Genomic DNA, 20,261 nt, shown 5'->3' with positions numbered 1-20,261 from the left:
GAAAAAAATCTAAAATTAAAAGAAATTTCTATTTAAAACTTGAGTTGTTTAAATCATTAGATGTGTGACTTTATTACAACATCAAGATTTCAGACACTAAGGATTCAAGAAATTAACCGGGGTAAGCAATTAAAATATGACCTCAAACACCCTAGTATATTGATCAAGAGTTTGCCATTTTTAGAGCTACATTTATGAAAAACAATAACAAAAGCCAGAAAGCTAAAGCTTAATGCATATTGTAAGGCCAAAAGCAATATAGGAAAATTCACCTCCTGTTGAGAGGTGTTTTAAAAATTGTTTAATCTACGATCCAATTCGAATCTCATTGTTCTGAGAACTCCAATATGTCTCCACAAGAGGTCATCCCTGTCACCTCAAAATTAGCTATTAAATGCTATGCTCTATTGTTTTGGCTTGCTTGGGATACACATAAAATTATCCCAAAGATTTATCTAAATAGAGAAGGTTTTAAAAAATACATGCCCTGATTTAAAAATAATAAGCAATGTAATTCTGTATTTTCACAAGTGATTTGATAAACCAGGCTAAGTGATAGTTACTAGGCAGGGGTGTTGTAAACTAGTGCTCCAAATAACAAAGCATTGATGTATAGTCTTTGCTGATTTCCAATACTCCCACCATGGCTGATTTCAAGATATTAACATGATACCCCTGAATATGGAGTTGGGAATGTTGTCAGCAGAATGAATATGTGGGTGCAATCTTTAAATAAAAGGAAGTAGCAGTACAAAGCGTGTGAGGCACGAGTAAGCCTGGGAATTTTGTTGAGCAAAAAGGTCATTGGGCTAAACGAACAAGAAAAATCAGCTAATGAAACAATTTCATTCAATAAGAAGATGGGGATATGCAAATATCTCTTTGAGATCTTGCTTCAAATTCTTTTGGCTACATACCCTTGCTTTCACTTCTATTTGAACTTGTTTTCATAGGTTCTGTAGGTGGATAACTAGAACATTGATTTGCAATATTTTTACTCTTTTAATATGAGCATTTGATCTTAAAATTCTTATGTGATTATAGATTTAGCTTCAGCCCATGCATTTCTACATGTTGTGGTTTAACATTTATTTAATTCACAACAATTTCAAATGTCCTGCTGGATTTCTTCTTGAACCTATGCATTACTGTATTTAAAAGTGCTTCATTTAATTTCCAAACATTTGAATATTTTCTCAGTATTTGTCTTATTTTTTTCTATTTTGATACCACTACAGTCAGGGAATACCCTTTGTATGATTTTAAATATTTTTATTTCTTTATTTATCTTAGGTTTGTTTTATGGCTCAGAATGTGATTTATCTTGGAAAAACTTTTATGTGCACTTTAAAATAATATGTACTCTGCTGTTAGCTGGAATACTGTATAAATTTTGATTAGATAAATTATTTGAGAATATTGTCCAAATTTATTTAATTACAGATATTTGTTCTACATTTTTGTCAATTACTGAGAGAAGTGTTTTGAATTTTTCTATTACAATTGTGAATTTTTCTATGTTTTTTTCATGTCTAACAGGTTTTTCTTATTGCATTTTATGGATTATTGTTAGATGCATACACATTTAGAATCGAGGTATATTTCCAATGAATTGACCACTTTATAATTATGAAATATATCCTTTTATCCCTATTAGTAATTTTCCTTGTTCTGAAATCTATTTCATCTTTTATTAACATAACCCCCAGCTTGAGGACAGATGTATCTGTCCTTCCATCTAACCTGATTTGTACAATGGGAGGAGATGTGTGTAGGCGAAGAGGCAAGCTGTACGTTTCTGTGTTTATGTTCAGAGTTCTTAGAATGGACCTTTCTCTTCCTACCTCCACTGCACTGGGATCTGCATGTGCCCCCTCTGCTTTGATCACCTCTCCCTGGTCCTGCCCTGATTCAGCTCTTACTCCCTTCATTGCATTTCGGCTAAAGCCTTTTCTGATCTCCACCCCTAAACTGGGTCAGATCCCTAACTGTATATAATTTACCTGCCTACCATGCTTCAAAATAACCATGAATTTAACAATTGACATAACCCAAACATGGGCTGGTGTCTCCCTGCCCCCTTCCCAGGGATTTGTTTCAATGTGGATGGATTCCCAGAACCATAAGCTATGATAACCCAAAGTTCTCCCCTTGATTTCTGAGAATTCTAGAGACCACTTCCTCCTGTTTCTCTCTGCTTCTGCACAGACCCACCGCCTATTCTGTTCTGCATTCGCCCTGCACAAATCGGTCCCTCCTCTGGCAACACACTCCCAGCATCTCATGCTAGCTACCGGTGGGAGTTAGGGAAGACGTGGGGATGCCCAGGGGAGGTCCGTGTATCATCACTTGTGCTAGTGGTAATAAGTAAACCCATCTCACCATCCCCCTCCTCTTCCCCCTCCTCTTATCTTGGCACAAAGAGAAATTCTTCCCTTGCCAGAAGGGCGGGTCATATCACTCTCAGGTCCTTTCTGCTCCAAAAAGAGTCATCAAGGAAATTTTCTGAGTAAATATAGAGCTCACTAATTTCTTGTAAGTCAAAGAAAGCTCCTTTTAGAGTTTGCTTTGCCCTGGGGTGATTGGCTGCTAGTTTATTTTGACTAATGTTTCCATCCTTTTATTATATTCTATTCTTTTATTTTGTTATATATTTTAAAATTATGTTTCTTATACATAACATATAGTTGGTTCTTTCTTTTAATACAACATGACAATTTCTGTCTTTGAAATGCTCTGCTTATTATTAGAATTTAATGTATTTATAGATATGAATGGAGTAAAATCTATCATCTTGTTATTTTCTTTTTACCCCATCCAATTTTTCTTCTATTATTCTTTTTCTCTCTTCATTTGTAGTAATTATCTTTATAATTCTATTTAATATCCACTACTGTCTTATTATTCATAGCTGGGTTTTGTTTTGTTTTGTTTTGTGGTTTTTATTTTACAAATCTGTATTTTATATAGGAATTACAATATGCATCGTAATGAATTTAACTTATGGTAGTGAATGAAACTTACCTCAGTACATTATACAATACATCGTAAGTAGAGAACTTTCAATTTAAAAAAAGGCTGGGTTTATAATCTTGAATGCTAGATCTTTGATATAAATACTATGTATAAATCCCTCACATGTCTCTCAATCTTGATTTTTCAAAATATTTCTTCTTCTTTCTAACATTTATCTATAAAAACCAAGCAGATAAATCTGTTTAAAAAAGAGGAACACACACTTTTGCAGAAAAGTGGCATACTGGCATGGAAAACTGGACTTTAATTATAAGGCTTATAGCTGGATGAAACCTTGAAACAAAGTGAAATGGAAAACATAGATATTTTAATCAATAAGTTATTAACCAAATTCTTCAATTTGATCATTTTCATAAAAAACATAAAGAATACATATGTATTTGTATGAATACTCCTTTTATTTAAAACATAGTTTCCCTTAGTTTCCTTTTTAACTGTCAGTTGAGTAGTGGTTTCTGTCATTAGATGTTACTATTTCTTAGTTGCTATGTAGTTGATTTGTTTTGAGTTATCCATGTCCTACTACTCTTCTGTTTTGTCAGTTTTGCATGCTTAGCAAATGGCTAGAAAGAGTAGAGGATAATTTAATAACAAAATATAGGGAAACTGATTTTTTGTAAATAGTACCCTTTTTAGACTAATGGATGTTTTTTGAAAAATTCTTGCTAGAAAGAAAAATAAGGTAATCTCTTAAAGTTTGTGCCTTTGTTTTCCATTATATTTAAAGAGTGTATATTATTCCTTGCTTATTCTTGTTGCTTGGGGATAATATTTTTATTGAAATAGACTGTGTTTTATGAAGCTTATCATATTCCCTAAAAATAAATGCCAGACTTTTGTCTTCATTTTAATTTAAATGCAGAAAAAGTAAAATCCCTTGTTTAATTTGCACTAGTTTCCATTGCACTATTAGTATGAAAAACATATACCTAAGCAATTTTAAATAGACCAGATTTAAGAAGAATAGAAAAATAAACTAAAAAATTTTGCTTACAAATTGTATATACTGACTTCAATGATGGGAAAATTGATTTCCTGTTAGAAAATAGATTATAAATTAAAATATCTCTTTCAAATGAAAGATTCCTATTCCTGTACTTGAAAGGAAACTGACCTATTATCAATTTAAACAAAGCTCAAGGAAGCATCATTTTAGAGCCTAAAAAACTGAAAATGCCTCAGAAGTGATTCTTAATAAATCTGCAAAGACAGAGGGTTTTGTTCTGTTTTGTTTTTGTCCCTCTTGCTTCAGCTTTCACTAGTATTCTTTCCCCTCATCTAAAAAACTAAAACCCTCCTGCAGTGTGCCCACTCTGGACCCAAACCTGCTTTTTTCAGGTACTTTTTTGAAAACCATTTCCCTATTGTGCATTAACCCAGTTTTTCTTAAATATGTACTATTGTTGAAAGGCTAATCCCACATTAATAATCCTTAAAGAACTAACAAGAATTCAATCACACACAACCTCTACATCAGCAGGATATTTCAAGGTGGAAGGGAGTACTGGTGTTGGGTTTGTCCTCACTTAATAACATTATTAATGATGTGGATGAGTGAACAAATATTATGAGAAGGAAATTCATAGATATTAAATATGTAGAGTATGCAGAAACAAATAGGTTAGAAGCTAATGCCTGTGAAATGACCTAGAGAGGTTAAGTTAACAGTTGTTCAATATTCTTCTAGGTTTCAATAAACTAGGTCATTTAGTTGATAAAATAATATAATCAGTAAAGAACAATGCAGCAATGATAGTTAAACTGAAAGGCAAAGAAAGAACAGAAATTATATAATGTTGCATTGTTACATAGTACAGTGTTTCATGAAAATTTCTTAAGCTTTAATTCATACACAAAACCAAAAGCAGTAGTTCACTGTTCTTCACTGAGAGAATACATTATTTATGTGGAAGAATATTTAAATTCACATAAATAACGTAAGTAATCTTTTCATTGTGAAGATATTCATAGCATTCAAATAACTTGATAATATATGAACTCTGGATCTTCAGTATTTTTGATCAATAATTGATAATCAAGATTCAGTTTGCAATAACTCATGATCTAATGCTAAGAAGGGGAAACAGGTTTCTTCTTTAACTTTCATATTGGCTTTACTCTATTCAATAGATTGTGAGTTGAAATTCGTTCTCGGTCTTTACAAGTTATTTTGAAACGTTTTCAGATGAAAGGCATTCAACTATTTTATAATTCCTAACTTTTGGAAAACTTTTTATCTATTACATCTCAGATCCTTAGCTTAACTCCTCTGATGATCCAGTGTAAATAAGTGGTTCCATTTTCTTGCTATATTAAAAATTCACTATATATATATAGGCACACAAAAATAAACAAATTGGAATTCTTTTAATTCAGATAATATAGTATCCGTGGCACTTCTACTTTTACCATGACTCAAGTTAATACTTTTTCATTGTCATTCATTAGATTTTACCTGTGAAAGGAGACACATCACGTGTTTTATTATAAAAATGGGAATGAAACTAAATACAGTGTTTTATGAGGTAATGAAGTTTTATTTTATATTGAGGGATATTTAATAAAATCTCTCTCCCTTACTACTTGACTCACAATCTAGCAAAACTGAATTGAATCCACAGGCTTTTTAACAAGGTTACTATTGGATTTTATGGTTCATTGCAATCAGATATATATTGAGGCCGCTGTCTTTATATTCTAGGCTTCTATAAACAATGTGTATACATTTTCAAAATGATGACACTTTCTTGTCTAGCCAAATCATCACAGAAAATGTCCATTATTTCCTCAGTATTAATAACAAGACAGTATAGAATTCACCCTCTATATATTCACAGAATTCACTCTTTTTTTTTTTTAATTTATGTCTCCTTTTCTTTTTTTTTTAAATTTTATTTATTTATTTATTTATTTATTTATTTATTTATTTATTTATTTATTTATTTATTTATTTATTTATTTATTTATTTATTTATTTATTTATTTATTTATTTATTTATTTATTTATGGCTGTGTTGGGTCTTAGTTTCTGTGCGAGGGCTTTCTCCAGTTGTGGCAAGCGGGGGCCACTCTTCATCGCGGTGCACGGGCCTCTCACTATCGCGGCCTCTCTTGTTGCGGAGCACAGGCTCCAGACGCGCAGGCTCAGCAATTGTGGCTCACGGGCCTAGTCGCTCCGTGGCATGTGGGATCTTCCCAGACCAGGGCTCGAACCCGTGTCCCCTGCATTGTCAGGCAGATTCTCAACCACTGCGCCACCAGGGAAGCCCCGAATTCACTCTTTATACATTCAATTTCTCTGTTACCAATTATATTTCTGGTATAATTAGGTTTTGAAAACAATCTCAGTTATAGTCCTTATTTTTAATAATTTCATTTAAAATGCACTGATAAAGGAAATAAACAAGGCACTACCAAAAAAACCTCTGCCCTTTATTATTTTATATAAGTCATATATTCTGTCTGTCCTTGATTTTTCACCATTTAGCTCATCACTAAATTTTGACTAATTATTAAACATTTCTCTTCCTCTATATTAAAAAATAGCAATTATTAACCCCCCATTTAATATTCTGTGAATTGTTTTAGTGTGATGTTTTATTTCTTTTAGTGATATGTACCGATGATAACGAAAGTAGCGTGCAGCATTTGTGTTCCATCTATTTCCATATAGATTAAAATTCTTTCAATTTGGGATCTAACAGTTCTAATGCCCATGATTATTTTTAAAGAAATACCACTAACTCCCTGCATGATTATTTAGAATACATATTTTTTTAAAAAAATCCTCTTCACTTTTAATGGAGCTATCAATTGTTTTAGCAAAGTTTCTGATTTACTATTCATTTAACAATATATTTCTGGAAATTGTAAGATTTAGCCTGATCTGCTCCCTTAAGGAGTACCACAGGCTACTTTCACAGCTCCCCGGAGAACTCCCCTCCCTGTGCAGGATCCAAGAAGAGGGTTGCAAGTACCTTCTAACTTTGAGAGTAGTTCCCCATATTTACATTATTTTGATGTAAGAGAAATCAATTTAAAGGGAAGCCAACAGAGTAGTACTTAGACTGTGGAGCTCTCATACGAACCCATATAAGTTATGCCATCCCCCATAACCAAGTCCCCATTGAACACTTCCTCCAGACAGGAGAAAAACTGGCAGGTATATTGCCTGCATACTTGGGAGCTGTCACATAAACAACATTTAATTGCCTTCGTTTGCCTTTTCAAATGACCCACCAATAGTTGTGGTAAAGTACATCCAACTTTTCCTAAAACATAAAAAATATCAGATTGGTGGACAAAATTCTATTCAGTGATCCCTCCCTCAAGTCTTTTTTTTTTTTTTTTTTTAAATTTATTTATTTATTTATTTATTTATGGCTGTGTTGGGTCTTCGTTTCTATGCGAGGGCTTTCTTCTCGTTGTGGCAAGCGGGGGCCACTCTTCATCGCGGTGCGCGGGTCTCTCACCATCGCGGCCTCTCTTGTTGCGGAGCACAGGCTCCAGACGCGCAGGCTCAGTAATCGTGGCTCACGGGCCTAGTTGCTCCGCGGCATGTGGGATCCTCCCAGACCAGGGCTCGAACCCGTGTCCCCTGCATTAGCAGGCAGATTCTCAACCACTGCGCCACCAGGGAAGCCCTCCCTCAAGTCTTATACCCCTAATTCTCAACTCTAAGACATCATGGACCCTTTTCCTTAGCATTTTGCATGCTGTTAGTATGTACCTATTACAGCTGGAATGGAAATGTTGGAGGTAGTAAAAAACAGCATTTATAACCCAGGAGTTAAGGGAACAGTTCAACATAAAAGGGTGGTTTTCATAACTGCCTGACCATAATCTCATCAGTCTTCAAGACTCAGTTCAAAAATCACTTTTCTCAAGCTTTCTTTGGCCCTCAGCATTCCTGATCTCTGCCATAATTCTAGGACTAGCAAGAACCTCTTAGTCAGTGTTTCTTTGCTTGTTTTACTGTTGTCCTCCAAATTCAGAACCTATTCCTGATAGGGCTTATATGTGTTTTCAAGATTAAGTTAGATTCCAGTTAGACATTTAATATATTTTCATGACTGTATAGGTAATTACATGCTACCCATAGATTTTAAAGGGTCAAAGTCTTGATGCTCTGGAATCTAAGGGAGGGAATTCAGAAAGAAAGAAGTGGGTCATTGTAGAAGATGATGTACAGAGAATGAAATGTGAAGTCGGAAAGATTGAATATCATATCAAACACATTTTTTCAAAGCAGTTAAACTGGCCTTTTAATGATATTACTTAGACTTTCCAGACAAAATGTGTAACAACTGAACTAATTCTTATAAAATGACTTTGAAATCCCCAAACTCAAACATAATCTCACAGTCATTATTTGTGATAAAACATTAATGTGTTTTATACCTTGATTGTGAAAAATACCAGAAGTGAGACAAGAAAATAGATTTATTGCGAGTTACAAAATTTGAAACCGAAATTGATCATTTTTATTCTTTCAAGAAATTTTTCCCCAGGGCTATTTTAGCAGCAAAATCAAAGTCAGAACCTAGGCTCCTCTAAACAAAGGAGTTTAATTGTATCTTACTCTCCCTCTCTTCTCTGTCTCTTAAGTTTCTCAGTAGTATCTAAGGGGTAAGAACCATCCCCCATGGAGGGTAGAGATCCTTGGAATTCTGATGATGGTGATGATCTTTGTGAAACTGTGAGGTGAACATTGAACACAAAATTGATTTATGATGGGGTGTCTGGGGAAAACTGCACTCCTTCTCTTCGGTCTCCTGAAACTAGCCAATATTACCTTTGTTTGGGGTAGATGCTCTGTCCTCTGAATATAATCATGGGACTGTTGGAAACATCTTTTCTCTGGGCTTCATGCCATTCCTTTTTCTCTCTTTTCTTTCTTTTTTTAAAAGATGTTGATGCATCTAACTCCATAGGATTTGTGACAACGCTACATACAGCCCTCAGGCTTTGCAAATTACAGACTTCTTATCAACATTGAGGTAATTTTTTATTAACATCACATTTTAAACTCATTACTGCCGAAGGTTTATTTCTTTTTTTTTTTTTTTTTAAAGCATTATTGGGGCTTCCCTGGTGGCGCAGTGGTTGAGAGTCTGCCTGACAATGCAGGGGACACGGATTCGAGCCCTGGTCCGGGAAGATCCCACATGCCGCGAAGCAACTAGGCCCGTGAGCCACAATTACTGAGCCTGGGCGTCTAGAGCCTGTGCCCTGCAGCAAGAGAGGCCGCGATAGTGAGAGGCCCGCGCACCGCGATGAAGAGTGGCCCCCGCTCGCCACAACTAGAGAAAGCCCTCGCACAGAAACGAAGACCCAACACAGCCAAAAATAAATATATCAATAAAAAAAATTAAAAAAAAAAAGCATTATTAAACAGCAAAATAAATAAATAATTTTAGATTTATATCATGCAAGAAATGACGGGTCCTTTGCAGCAAATACATTTAGGCTACACTGTATACAGTCTACAGCAAGACTGTTCAGCCACAGTTATTTCATATAGTTCTTATACAACTAAATGCTAATTTCCAAACTTCTCACTACATGGGTCACTGGGTGAAGTCAAGGGCTAGAGATTTTACAATCACATGTGAGAAAAGTATGCATCTGGACACACTTTAGGGCATATAGAACAGGTTGGGACATTATAATAGGAACTGATATGTATTTTATAAGTGCTAAAATTCTCCAGGTTAATATAGCTCTGCCCATATTTTATATAACTCATTGGTTTGGGTTTGCTAATTCATAATGTAAAAATAATCCAGGGGTGGGATCAAAAACGCGTTCAATTGGAAATGAGCCTCCTATCTCAGTACTGTCATTTTTTCCTCAGATGAACTGTAGTTTCTGTCATGAGTAAAATAGAATAGAGATCTTACAGAAAAAAATTGTCAATTTTTGGCCGTGCAGCTGTGGCCAATATCCTAAGTATCGAAGGACCAAGGATGAAAATATACATTTTTAGGAGGACAGCCATATAAGAGTATACTTCTTACCAGTTGACTACCTAAGTAAAGAGAAATTAACAATTTTATATAAGCTACTGCATTTTAGTGTATTTTCTTATAGCAATGTACAAGTCTCTCACATTACTCAACTCCAAGAGGGCACTGTTTTTATAAAATTCATTCCCTATGGTGTGCCCAAAAGTACACTCCTAGTAACAAGTGATGTATAACATATCAAACAAGAAAGAAACACTCAGGAAGAATTGGGAAATTATCATCTAGATCTCTGTTATTTGTGCATCACCCTTTAGCTTTAACAAACAGAAAAGAACAAGTTGTAATTATAGGCTCATGATTTACATGAATGATATTTAATGAAATTATAGAACACTGATAAATAGTAGAGTCTATAATGGGAAAGTGAACTCTAGCCACTACACAACATGGTAAGCATGGTAAACAATGACTAGGGGAAGATGGCAAATAGAAAGGGAAAAAAATAGAATTAATACTGACTCATTTAATAAATCTTGATAAAATAATATGATTAATTTTTAAATGGGAAATAACATATTAATCAGATGTAGATATTTTGTAGGTTCTATAATTTTTGTTAGATAATTGAACATTTTGTAGTATTTCTTTGTATATGAGAACACCTAATATAAGATAAAATTGATATAGAGAGAGATGGGTAAGGATAGTAAACACAGGTAGGGAGATGGATTATAGAAAGTGTCTTATAGGTCCTAAGGGCCTGTTACCATCTCTTCTTCATATTCATGTAAGCATACTTTATTAGAAGACTTAAGTCTGAGTTTTTCTGGATATGTTTGTAATCACTTCCTCCCGCCCCCAATTCCACCCCCATTTTGAAGATCATTGGTCCAAGAAACCTACAAGTATATGGGACATTGTAATAGGCAAAGTCACATATGTTAATAACAACAACAAAAACTGTATTGTGAGACCCTTTACACAATACAATATAGAGAATAAGGTCTATGTTGTCTCCCACTAGGTCTACATTCCACAAAGCTGGATTTGAAAAGCTGAGGCAGAGGTTCATAGCTGTTCACTAAAATTCTTTTTCCTGGGTACATAGCTTGACTACATTCCCATATGACTGAGTCCAAATTAACATGCACCACTTCCAGGGCTGGACCATATAAATCTCACCCTGATCCTCCAGTTCTTTTCACATTTGTCTTTTGAAAATAGAGAGATCCAAGACACTACAGATCACTGGAGCTATAAGAAAGGAGACCTTGAGTTCCTGAACTACCATGTGAAGAAAGCCACCCACTGACCGGGAATATCTTCATTTCAATGCTGTCAAGAAATCAAGTTTAACCTTTAATCTTATTTAACCTTGAGGATCATGTGTTAAAGCAACTAATGTTACCCAAGCTTTTACAGGAGACTAACAAATAACTCTACATTTTCCTCTATTCAAATTCAGAATGAAAGGAAGAGGCGTGGGAGTGGAACCGGTGGTGGTAAACTCTGACCTTACTGATGTATAAAGCTATTCCAAGGGGCGCAGTGTAGCATTCAGAGTTGATCTCATGAGCTTCCAAAGACATCGGGCTAAGTGACCCTTATTCTAGTTTCGAAGTTCTGTTCTAGCTCTAAGTACACATATAAACTTCAGGGAGAATGACTTATCCCATAGGGGCTGAGGATGATTAATAAAACCTTCCGTTACGCCTAAAAGCACTGACCTATACTGTACCCTTTAGACAAATCGCATATTGCATAATCATGATAAGTGAAGTGCACCAGGCCTAGATAAGCTAGTCTCTGGCATATGTCCAGACGAGACTAAAAGAAGAGTCGTTCAAGCCATGAGTGGAAAGATGCACTTTGATTGGGGTATGGAGCTTCCTGAGGTGTGAGGAACCCCTCCCTTCCTCAGAAATTACAATCTGCCTTGGGGGCTCCCCTGACAAGGATACTGGTATCCAGGTCCTTGAAACATTCATCGTTTTGCCATGAACATGTATGTGCTTCTTTTCTTCTGTAAATTTGAATAACTAAGAATTACTTGTTTTGCCCAGGTGGTATCAGTGTCTGGTCTCTCCACAAATTTGGACATACTGTTGACATTGGTAAGTACAGAGGACACACACAGGCAGAGACAGACCACCATGCCTTGCATTAAAAGCAAATAAAATTTAAAGTCCTTTCACAAACAACGTTTCAAGTTTAACTTTTTTTGGGTTTGGTTTGTAATGATTCCCGGGAATGCTGTGATAATTATAGAGGTGAACTGTAAGTTTCTGGTACTTGTTAAAGTCGCCCAAGCAAAATAATTTTGCAGAACAGTAATCTAAGTATGTTGATAGTGAATAATAAGACAAACAATGAGATCATTGCTGCTTTGAAGGGTTTTAGAACTGTGAAAAGGGCATCATCTGCTTTTAGAAACAGAGGTGAATAATTTTATCTTCTACTTCCTAATTTACAGTTCTATTATTCACCTCTAAATGCCTTTATCCATTTCTTAGTAGCTTGCCCTTAAACAACATGCTTCTACCATTCTCACAAGCAATTTGATTTCTCTTTTAGTTTAAATAGAAGCAGGTTGACACTAGATGCAAAATATCTACTATGTCAATTGTCTAATATTTTTCCTTGAAGTGGAAAGACTAAGATTAATGCACACACACACACACACTCAGAGCTCTAAACAGCAACAACAACAACAACAAAATATATAGAGATATAGATATAGATACAGATACCACCAGAAATCTATTAGGATTTGCTGTGAGATCAAACTCTAAATGGCACTGCATCCAAACTTTCTGCGTAGGTCTGCAGATTTTTATGCATTATTCAATTCATTTAAAAAAACACCTTAGAATAAAAAGCAAACACAATAGAAACTAAATGAGACAGTCACAGAGAACATCAAAAATAGTAATTTAATCTCCCATACAATATTAAGCTTGTTCAGAGACTATTTTTGGTTCTTTGGATTCTCTTTCGAATCTAATTCAGTTTATATATGGATATGTTTATAGGGAGTGAAGGGTAGAATTAATTACCCCAAACATTGTGGATCCACCCCTCTAATATTTTTCATGTTAACACACAAATCTGTTATCTTCATTACTATTATACTGCACTCAGATTACAGCACAATTAGAGATCATTAACCCTCTCCTTTATAATCAGCAATTTTCACGGGCCACAGATATGCATGCACCTCTAATATATTCCTATGTATCTTACACTTTCATTTACCAAAGTGTCAAAACAACTTTTTTTTACATCATTGCTATGTGTTTTAGTTTCTGCAAGCTGGCTGTTAGAAGACAATTATTTCTCCTAAATGGCTTTCCCCTCGATCTGGCTATTTTTTTAAAGAAAGAATAAAACACTGTAAAAATCAGAAACTTTGGTCCCACTCCTTTTATTTTATGCACAAAGAAGCTTATTTATGTATGCCAACATCACACGGCAGAGAAAGACACACTGGCTCTTTATTATTTCTTCTGTACTTTATACAGGAAATGTGTGGAGAACAGGTCTTTCCTGAGGTATTATACTCATGTGCTTTAAAGATTAAGAACACTCAGTATGCCAAAAAAATGCTGTATACAAAAACATGTTTTATTGATTAATTTACCGAAATTCAGTTAAAGTTTCTTTCAACTTAATGTGTTTGTATATATAAAATTGTATATTCATATTTTGTAGTGATGTGATTATCTGGTGCTACAATTCTAACATCTAATAGGTTTTATTCTATTTCAGTTTATTTATTTTATGCTTTGCCAGAATGTGCTTATTATGGAAGGCATTCTCAAGCATGAAAATAAATTATAAGCAGCTGGCACATAGCTATTCTTTAAATTATAAACTTCCTGATTTTTAGGGACCAGTATTCTTTTTCTCTTTCACTCCTCCACATATCAAAACCCAGGGAATATTCGGTTGTTTTGTATGAAAATGTAGTTAAGGGAAGTACACCCACTTCTTCTGTCTCATGCAAAGACTGAGCTCTTTAACTGGTCTCTCCTTTGCACTCACTTTCCTCTCTGATCTATTTTGCACAAGGCAGCCAGGGTGATCCTTCACAAACACACATTTGACCATGTCAACTCCCTGCTTACAAGAGTGTAATTACTTTCTATTCTCACTAGCACATTGCTTTGAACAGAATATATAATCAGAAATACCTGTTGAATATTGCATGCCCCCAGGATAAAGTCCAAACTCTAATCTGTCTTCACTTACAGTGTTTGGTGACCTTTCAGCTTCATTACTGATCAATCACCCAGTGTCACTTAGGTGACATGAGGCCACTTCCATAATATCCAGTGTCAGAAGACAGAGAAGAGATGAAATAATTCCTTCAGCATTTAAATATCTAAGCTCAGAAGTGACATCTGTCGCTTCTAATAATATGTCATTGCCCCAGAGCCACGTGATTCTTCCTAAGTGCGCAAGGAATTGGTGGTGTCGGAAGTACAGTCTCCATGTGCCTCGAAGAGAAAAGAGCCAAATATCAGAGAACACAGTACTGTGGGCCACAGTGCCTCATCCATAACAGGAATTTCATAAACTCTTAACGAGTAATAATCAAGATTCATTAGACTGCAAAAGATGACACAAAAACACTTTGGCAAACAAGGGAATTAACTAGTTCTTGTGCAAAATTTCAAGAAAGGCAGGGGTACTGCTTGACTTTATGTTTCAGAAACGTAGACTTTTCCATTTTTATATACTCCTACTGATTTCCCATCTCTACCCTCCCCTGGTTCTCCACCTTATTTCTCAGACTGGTGTCTGGCACAGCTGTAGAGGTGGAATTGTTGTCAAGTCCAAGTTGTACATTCCCTATATTCCCAATTGAGTCTTGCTCTCTCTTCGTTGTAAGTTCAAATACATTATTGAAGGACTCTGGTTCCCAGTTTAGCCTCCTCGGAGTTGGAATAATATGTTCCACACAGCTTGAACTTGAATGCAAAACGCTTATTTAGGCCAATCACCACATCCAGAAAGCAGAGGTTAAGCACTGTACAACTTACTAAATCCTTATTACCTGGAACCCTGAAGTAGTTTCTGCTCTTATACTATAACAGTGACTGTATGAATGGACAATGGCCATCTCATGTGTAAAAATAGAACACTGACACAGAACCTCTGCAGCAATCAGTTTAAACCACAACCTCTGCAGCATTTGGCCCCAAATAGTAAGGAACTAGTTGATAACTGACAGCTTCCCTGATCTTTGCCCTCCAGCTCCAACTTAGGCCCAACCACAAAAAGCCAATTATGAGCCCTAAACAGTCACGCAGGATGCCCCACTCTGGTCAGCCCACCCCCAGATTCCCTGTGCCAACATCTCCAATCAGGTCACATGTGAAGCTTTCTTTTCTTTCCACTATAAACATTTTCCACTCTCTGCCTGCCATGTAGTCTCTGTGAAATGCAAGTGTTGGTGGCTATTCTCTTGCTATATCAAACTCTGATAAATATCTTTTACTTGTTCTCATTTGGGAGGTTTTCTTTATTTTCACCGCCATTAAGGAGACTTTGCGGGCTTCCCTGGTGGCGCAGTGGTTGAGAATCTGCCTGCCAATGCAGGGGACATGGGTTCGAGCCCTGGTCTGGGAAGATCCCACACGCCGCGGAGCAACTGGGCCCGTGAGCCACAACTACTGAGCCTGCGCGTCTGGAGCCTGTGCTCCGCAACGAGAGAGGCTGCGACAGTGAGAGGCCCGAGCACCGCGATGAAGAGTGGCCCCCGCTCGCCACAACTAGAGAAAGCCCTCGCACAGAAACGAAGACCCAACACAGCCAAAAATAAATAAATAAAGAAGGCTTCATTTAAAAAAAAAAAAAGGAGACTTTGCAACAACCGTTAAACTAAATGCACCTAATTATGCGAAGCTTTTATTTTCTACCTAAATAAAAATTCTTTTGAACCATGTTACCAAAGAATGCCCCCTTTGTGTTGAAAACCTGTGGTCGCTACTAAATTAGTAGAGGCTTCTGCTTTGCTTATTTATTGTCCTTTTCCATTTTGTACTATCTTATGGGTTCCCTATATGATAAAAACATTATTTCTCCAAGGTGACAGGGTATATTTAAACCCATGCTATTACTACTTATGAGGTTGTTTTGTGATTTACATGTCATATTATTAGCAAAGATGCATTAATCTTAACCTGATTTTTTTTTTTCTCCCTCAAGGTTGAAATACAACCAAACATATATCTGATAGTGATTCAAACTCTCATCTTGTCCAGTCAGACCTGTCTTAAGTGGCACACTTTTAATTAATAGTTTCTACCTTGGAAAAAAGAAAGGTAATCTTGTTTTGGATACGCTATTACTTCGGAACACTCAATCTGCCTGGATTGTTGAGTTAATTCTTATAACTGGAACATGCATCCTAGCCTGAGGCAGAAAAAGAGAGAAACAAAAGAGCTAGAGAGAGCACAACAGAGAAAAAATGGGCATTTATAGAGATAGTATTAGAATAGTATTAGAATAGAAGGGACTTTTTTTTTTAGTACCTACTAACCATATCAAGTGAGGAAGGACTTACCTCACAAGCATATCACTTTAATGATTTTGCATGGTTGTCCTCTGCTCTGAAGAATGATTGTCCTTATAGCCTGCAAAGTATAGAAAAGGTAGAGAAATTAAATTGTGTATTAAGACAAAAATTACTTGACCTTTCAGAAGGACTCCATCTCCCTTGGTCTGCAATGCTTCCCTTATGTATTTCTTTTCCCCCATAGGCTTTCCTTTATGAAATTGTTTCTGGGTGACCTGTGAGATGGGACCTAGTTCCACCACTAGTCAAGTCTTCAGTGTTGTGTTCAGTTACTACAATGCAACCCAGAGATTGATGTAACTATCTCTTAATGTGACTATCTACATATCTATCTTAAAATTAGAATTCAGAGTTGAGATGATTGTTATAAGGACACTTCAAAATGCATTAAATTGAGATGATTGCTATAGGGACACTTCAAAAGACATTAAATTGAATTTTAAAATGAATTTGGAGATTTTACTTTACAGAAAATAAAACTGACTTGGTTGGTTGAATGGTTTTATTTGCCATTTAGGCTCCTAATTTCAATCTGAGGTCTGCTAACCCCTGGGATTAAGAGAAAACTATGAAGAGCATTCTGACCAAGCAAATAATTTTAACCAGTTTTCAGGTGTCACATTCGAATAACTGTTTCCTAATTCTTGTTGTTCCTCTTTCCATTTTTTCCTTTTAAAAAAAAACCTTTCTCCCACAAGGTTTCATTTTCAAAAGAGAAGTGTACTTCTCAACCTTCTTGAACTTGACTCTGATGCTTTGTCTTTGGGTGTTGAAATCTCCAGGATGCAAAACAAAGGGGACAATTCAAAACATTCACCTCTATTTTAAAAAGTAGATGACTCCAATAGCTAGATAACAAAACCTTTGACAAATAAATTTTTTATGTTTTTATATTGAATTCTTTCAAAAACTTGAAGAAATATCTAATTGAGTTGTCAGTGGACACATGATTATAAATCAGTTTTTATGATGAATTACTCTGCAATTTTTGTCATAGTTCTTTGAAGGAATTCAAAGAACTGAGTGACATAAAAAAGCCTCTTCTCTCATCTCCTTATTTCTGAGAATAAGATTTCTCAGAGCTTAAATCTCTAAAAATGAGAATATAGAAATATAGAATCTGATGGTCACCTTCTAACAGTAAGCAAGATTTATCTATGGATAAATGAATTTATAATAAAAAATTTATTAAGAGATGCATTTTCCCAAGAATGCTTTTAAAAATAATTGCATTTCAAAAACTACCAAATTATTACTTGTTAAAAATCAAACCAAAATGTAAATTTAGTTTTATTTTTAACAAATAATAATTAAAATAATAATTTTAAAAACACATAAAACTATACAGCAACTGAAAATTAAAATTATTATTTTTTTGTCCATGTGATCAATACATGGCTTTCAAGCACTAAATCAGTAAATACGATTGGTAACCATTCTGCAGGGAAAGCAGTGCCATGAACTCTGGAGCCGTTTGATTTAAGTGGCCCAGGAAGGCTTGAGTGCTGGCCATCTCAAAGATGGCAGCACTATATCAGAAACAAAAGTCCCTTCCATTTCTCTGAATTCCAAACCTCTAGGGTTTTATAATTACTGAAGAAAGGTAGAGGGACCTTTAAAATAACAGATACTTAATTTTTCCACAAAATAATTCAGGCAGGAACAGAGCCACATTTAATGTTTATTTAGGAAAGTAAGTGAATGTGGCATTTTTGCCCTTGAGCATTGTGAAGAAACTTCATAACTCTTAATACCCAAGTTGCCAGCTTTCCTATATCCTGAGGATAGTGACAGACTCCCTCAGTGTTGATGGTTTCATGTGCATTTACCTCACCCCTATCAGTAATGAAGTACTGTGAAAACGCTGAGATGGCAAGAACCACCACTTGTAGATGCAGAGGGTAAGAATCCAAGTGTCATCAATGCAGACAGCATCTTCTAGATATCTTTTTTTGAGGGTCCTTCTCTTGGAAACTTCACTTGCTTTCGTAAATGATTAACTGGGCAGTGGTTTTATTTTAAAATGTCCTCTTTTCATCTTTCCAACGGAAAGATTTTGAAAGTTGTCTGAAGCTGACATTGTAGACGTTCACATTTTAATAGAGATGCCTTCTTCCATGAGATTTTGAGTGTCTTTTTAAACAAAAATTGAAAAGCATTGTCTGTAGTTCTATATTTCTCGTAGTTATTTCATTGACTGAGAGCACTTAATGCGTCATACTATTCCTGTGTTCATTTTTATTTAGTATAGCTGTGTGGAAGGATCGACTGTCGTTTTTAAGGCAGTGAAACATTGGATATTGATGTGTACCACTGTTATATCAATGCACTTGTTTTCAATTAGCAATAATCACACCTCAGGTAAACCTCATTGGCTATGCTTATACTGCCCCTGTACAAAGCTTCAGTGTATTAGATTGTAGAGAAAGAAAGCTATGTGGCATACAGCTAAGAGGAAGGATTGTGAATATAAATAGCTCTAGGTTTGAATCCTGGTTCTGTCACCTTCTTTAACCATTTCCTGTAGATATTTGGTTGTTATGTAACTGACACTTTATAATTTTAAAAGAAATATTGAACATTGCTAATTTGTGAAGATTAGATCAATGATTTTTATTCAGATATTCTGGCTTTAGGTCATTCAAAGTGGTGGGAATCAATATTAAACTGTGATAGTTTTGAAATGTTGTTATTTTATAATGAGACTAGATTGATAGATAATAAATCATTCCACACTATAAGAAACAGTGTAACAGACAAGAGCTTGGAAAATTCCTACCATTCTTTGTCTCCTTCCCTTGTGAATTTCCCTGTTTTATAACTGAGTTGGATTTCTTCAGATTTTTTTTGAATCTAACATTTTGATATTCCTCATCACAGAAATCAATTTATTCTTAATCTCACAAGATATATTGTCTGATGCAGAAGCTAAGGAAACTCTTTATTAGAGTACTAATTCTACTTTACAGTGTAGGTCTCCTTTATCCTAGGAGTCACATTTACAAAACTTTTTCTTTTATTTTTTTTAATTTGTGTAAATTTAATACTCCTAGGTATTAGAGATCAGTAAAATAATACAACAGAAAGAGCACTGTTATATTACACTGAATTTGTTATAATGGTAACCTTTTAAAACAGAAAATTAATTTTATCCCGTATCTTGAATGTGCTGTGGCATTTTTATACTCACCTATTTTGAGTGAGTAGATTATAAAAATAGGTGTTAGTTTGGAATGTCAATATCTTTACTGTTCCATGGTAGCAGTGTGTCTTCCTTTGGACAACGGGCACTTTTCAAACAACAGGCGTGCATTTGAACTGTATATACCTTGCCGGCGTCCCCTTGGACTGCAAAACTCCTCTCTTCAAGTTGTCAGTGCCTTCGTAGATGTGGCTCTTCCAAACTGAGGAGAGAAATTAATGCACTAGTATTAAATTATGGTCACAAATATTAACTTTTGGTCTGATCAAAGTTAAAATTATAAGCATTCATAGTTTTAAAGTTCTAATTTTAAAATAGGCGACACTTTAGATACCTAGGTACAGATACAGACAGTGATACCATCTTGCAAAACACGTGCTGTCATTTAGTTGTTGTGCTTGCCATTACCCAGGGCTGATTATGTTTCAGAAGTTGAAATTGTAAATATTACTTTTATCACTTTACACATTCC

At 35.3% G+C, this 20,261-nt stretch overlaps 2 long non-coding RNA genes across 6 annotated transcripts in view; one reads left to right on the top strand and one right to left on the bottom strand.

The window, feature by feature from the left end:
* LOC309622399 overlaps nt 1-20,016 on the bottom strand; it is a 35,638-nt gene extending 15,622 nt beyond the window's left edge. For 2 of the 5 annotated variants that reach the window (XR_014240828.1, XR_014240829.1), the window contains exons 1-2: nt 19,916-20,016; nt 16,576-16,645 (exon numbers count right to left, since the gene is read on the bottom strand). This is a non-coding gene — a long non-coding RNA (uncharacterized lncRNA). Of the gene's footprint in view, nt 1-3,413; nt 3,600-14,408; nt 14,504-14,639; nt 16,425-16,575; nt 16,646-19,915 lie in introns of those variants that run through there. The other 3 variants (XR_014240830.1, XR_014240831.1, XR_014240832.1) reach the window with 3 other exon arrangements.
* LOC309622400 lies at nt 3,607-14,463 on the top strand. Its single transcript, XR_014240833.1, has 2 exons — nt 3,607-7,351; nt 7,673-14,463. It is a non-coding gene; the product is annotated as an uncharacterized lncRNA (long non-coding RNA).
* Nucleotides 20,017-20,261: the final 245 nt, after the last annotated feature.

Source organism: Balaenoptera borealis (genome assembly GCF_965194805.1).
Source record: "Balaenoptera borealis genome assembly, contig: HAP1_SCAFFOLD_2466, whole genome shotgun sequence".
NCBI classification, from domain to species: domain Eukaryota; kingdom Metazoa; phylum Chordata; class Mammalia; order Artiodactyla; family Balaenopteridae; genus Balaenoptera; species Balaenoptera borealis.
Note: the sequence above shows the minus strand (reverse complement) of the source record. Positions and strands in the feature narration are given on the sequence as shown.